The sequence below is a fragment of the Neofelis nebulosa genome, chromosome 16, assembly GCF_028018385.1.
Source record: "Neofelis nebulosa isolate mNeoNeb1 chromosome 16, mNeoNeb1.pri, whole genome shotgun sequence".
In the NCBI taxonomy this organism is placed as follows: domain Eukaryota; kingdom Metazoa; phylum Chordata; class Mammalia; order Carnivora; family Felidae; genus Neofelis; species Neofelis nebulosa.
Genome location: NC_080797.1, coordinates 10,954,914 through 10,959,072, shown reverse-complemented (window position 1 = coordinate 10,959,072; position 4,159 = coordinate 10,954,914).

The window sequence follows — 4,159 nt, the reverse complement described above, 5'->3', positions numbered from 1 at the left end:
TTTCTTTTGAGGCTTCCGAAACAGGAAACAGACATGTCACAGAACACAGAGAGCCTCTGCCTCAGACGGGAGTGGATCCTCTCTTTGGCCCAAGTCACAGACGAGATACGGAGGTTTCCGGAGAAGTGACCCCAAAGCCGCCCCGGCAGCTCGGGCATCGCATCTCAAGGTCCCAATCACCCCCACCAACTTGCCGATCCGCCCTGCACATTTTGTAAAGCTCAGTGCCCCTCAGGACTCCCCAGTGCCTGCTACGTCAACCCCAAGCTCCTTGCCTGACATTCAAGGCCCTTCCAAGCCACGACCCCCATCCCCCACCACACTCCTCTCCAGACCCACCCTTTGTTATCTCCTTTCCCCGTAAACAAACACTGGGCCCCTGCCCTAGTAGGGGGGTACACACCCCTCTTCCATTCCGCAGGCCTTTTGCACATGCATGTCCCTTTGCAGGGTCCTCTCTTCCACTTTGTCTTCCTGGGAGACTCCTACCCGTACGTCAAAGCCCAATCCGGAAGGTGCCCCTTCCGGTTCAAATGCCGGGCTGTGCAATTGAGATCCTAAGGTCAAAGAGAACTGCAAATAAGTCTTGGCCTTCCCTTAGTAGGTGTGTTATGGGCTGTGGCACCAGTGCAGCAATTCCGGAACAAGTGAGTGAGTATTGTGGGAAGGAGCATAAATGGATAAATACGATGGTATTGTTTAGTACCCAGGTTCTCTCCAGGAAAGACAGGAGACACAAACCCAGAAGAGGAAAGTGAGGAAGGGCCCTGGGGTGCGGGATGGGACACGCTTAGGTGTTTTCGCCAATGGATGACAATCCGTTACTACAATGGATTATTTGAAATGCTCAGAGTATCCCAGATTTGACCAGTGGGACCCCTTTCCAGCTGCCTCCTTGTCCTCTTGCCTCGCAGGACTCCCCAGAATGATGACAAGTCCCCATCATTCTCTGAGCACTTCCTTTCTACCAGTATGTTTCAGGCTCGTCTAAGACTTCTCCTGCCCCAGCCCTGGAATCAGTTGCCTCGGGATACACTCATATATACACGTATATATATATATATATATATAGAGAGAGAGAGAGAGAGAGGGAGAGAGAGAGAGAGAGAGAAAGAAGTTCATTATATATGAGTCTTTAGAAGTATAATTCCTAGGGCTACCTGGGTGGCTCGGTCAGTTGAGCATCTGCCTCTTGATTTTGGCTCGGGTCATGGTCATGAGGTTTGTGAGTTTGAACCCCGTGTCAGGCTCCCTGCAGACAGTGCAGAGAGATTCTCTCTCTCTCTCTTCTCTGCCCCTTCCCCCTCCCCTCTCAAAATGAATAAAACATAAAAATTAAAAAAAAAAGAAATATAATGCTTAGTGGACCGAGCATGTCCATATTTCTACATTTCTATGAGTGTCTATAGAGTTGCGGATAATAGATTAAAAACCATGAACTCAACCAGATATGAATTGGTGAACGCAGGTGAGGGGTATATGGGTGTCATTATGCCCTTCTTACGGCTTTCCGGAAGGTTTGAAATTTTACTATGTAGAAAGTTGACAGGATGTATGTGAATCTACAGTCATCTCAAAATAAAAGTAAAAAAAGAAAGTTGTGGACCCAGAAGAGGAACGTGGCAGAAACCATTGCCTACCCCGGAGCCCTAGCCGCCCAGGCCTTGGCTAGCGCCCCACGGCCCCTCCCTGTCCTCCGCCTGCCCCAGACCCTGGTGTGACAGGATGTCATAAGGTTCCTCTTTCCGGCTCAGTTTCAGCTGAGGCTTCAAAGCCTCAGAATGGTGCAGTCACGGGGTTGGGATCCACCCCCACCCCAAATCTGAGGTGCCTAGAGGCAGAGGTGGGAGGGGACTCCTTATGAAGCAGACCATGTGTCCCCTGGGGCTCGGGGGGGCCAGGTGGCTGGTTTAGTTTATGCTTTTCAAAGGGCTTATTCTGTGCCAGGTCACGCACAAAAAAGGCTAGTAGCTCTCCTAAGGGCCTATGGCTAGCAAGTGGCAGGGCTGGGGTTCAAGCCCAGGCAAACCTGAACCAGGCCTGTGCCATAACCCCTGTGCCACGTGACCTCAGCCTGGAGCCTGGGCCACATACACGGAGAGTCAAGGGAGTCGTGCCGGGGGTGGGCGGCAAATCTTAGCAGCGTAAATGCACCAAATTCCCAGAGACCAAACAGGACCCCCCGAAAGGGACTTGACTGAGACGGCCCTTGGGGGCTTTGGGCACCCCAGCTGAGGGTGGATGGCAGGGCCTGGGAGGAAGGGACATCAGATCTGCAGGTTGGGACGAGCATCAAGCATACCAGGGGAACTGCAGCTGGGGTTCCCACGGAGGTCCCTCAAAAGCTGCCCACAGGAGGCAAAAGTCAGTCAGCATTGGTCACTAACAGGCCACAGCAGAACCAGCCACGAAAGACTCTCAGTCCTTAGACCCTGATCCCATGTGGCAGGCTGATTAATGGCCCAAAGACATCCAGGTCCTAATCCCAGGACCCTGCGAATGTTCCCTCATCTGACAAAGGGACTTCACAGATGTGACTAAGGATCTTGAGCCGGGGAGAGGATCCTGGATGATCGGGGCATGGGGGGTGGGGGGGACCCTCAGGGTAACCTCAAGAGTCCTATGAGAGGGAGGCGGAGGGAGGGTTGATGGAGAAGAAGCAGGAATGTGACCAAAGTCTGATGCTACCGAGGCTCCTGGCTTTGGAGATGGAGGGAGGGGCCGTTAGCCAAGGGATGCTGGGACCACAGCTCTGGAAGCTGAGAGCGGCCATGTGTGGATTCTCCCCTGGAGGCTCCAGAAGGAGCCAGCCTACCCCTGCCTTGACGTTAGCCCAGCGAGACTGGTTTTGGACTTCTGGCCTCCAAAACTATACAGAATAACCGTGTATCGTTAAAGCCACTAGAGCTTGTGGTAACTTGGTACAGAAGCCGTAGGAGACAAATACACCCATCACCCTCGGGGCTGATCCAGCAGGGACGAGAGGCAGAAACGGCAGCTTGAGGGGCACCTGGGTGGTTCAGTCAATTAAGCGTCCGACTTCGGCTCAGGTCATGGGCTCAGGTCATGATCTCATGGTTCACGAGTTCAAGCCCCACGTCGGGCTCTGTGCTGACAGCTGGAGCCTGGAGCCTGCTTCGGATTCTGTGCCTCCCTCTCTCTCGGCCCCTCCCTGCTTACGCTCTCTCTCTCTTTCAAAAAGAAATAAAAAAAATTTTAATAATTAAAAAAAAAGAGAAAGAAATGGCAGCTTGCGACCTAGAGAGGAAGACAGAGAAATTGATCACGACCCCCACCCCCCCCCCCGACCCCGTTCCCGGTCTGGATCTGGGGCAGGGGGTCGGGGAAGTGCAGTTTCAGTGAAAGTCGGAGTCCTGTAATTATAGACTGGACTATACCATTAACACCCCAAGGAGGGAGGATGGGGACCTTCTTATTTTCAGATATTGACTGAGACATCTGAAGGGTCTCCCTGAGTTTTCATCCTGGGCAGGGAGGGTAAGCACTTGTCAGGGAAAGTTCAACAAGACAGTGGAGAGAAAGGATCACGTTGTTTTCTGGGGCTCGTTCACTTAAGAACTGTTCCTTGAGCCTCTACTCTGTGCCGAGCTCCACGTAAGGTTTTGTGCATTTTCTCCCATGAGATGGAGAAGAAAAGTCAAAACAAAACAGATCTCTGCCTTCAGACATAGACATCGTCAGAACCAGCACAAGGGGGTGCCACAGACCTGCCTTCCCATAAAGCCGGTGAAAACCAGTAAACAGAACCGAAACAATACTGAACGCTTCTGGAAATGGTCCAAAGGGTGAACAGAAAATGAAAAGCCGTGCAAGAACATTTAGGAAGATTTGGTAAGATAGGTGAGGGTCTGTGGTATTGGAACCAAGAACACTCCCTCCCTCCACCCTTCTTCCGGCTCAATGAGGTGCAGACTCGACTCTGGACCACTTCAGCCAAGAGCACAGGCTCCCCCTCCCCCAGACCAAGAGAACCGGGACCCCCTTCCCCCACCAACAACACAGGGACCCTCTCTCCCCAGACCAACAACACAGGGGTCTCCTCCCCCCAGACCAACAACACAAGACCCCTCCCTGTGGTGACAAGCTGACGGAAGCCGGCTGCAAGGGTGGTGAAAGAATTCACCCAAGGTAGAGGTCC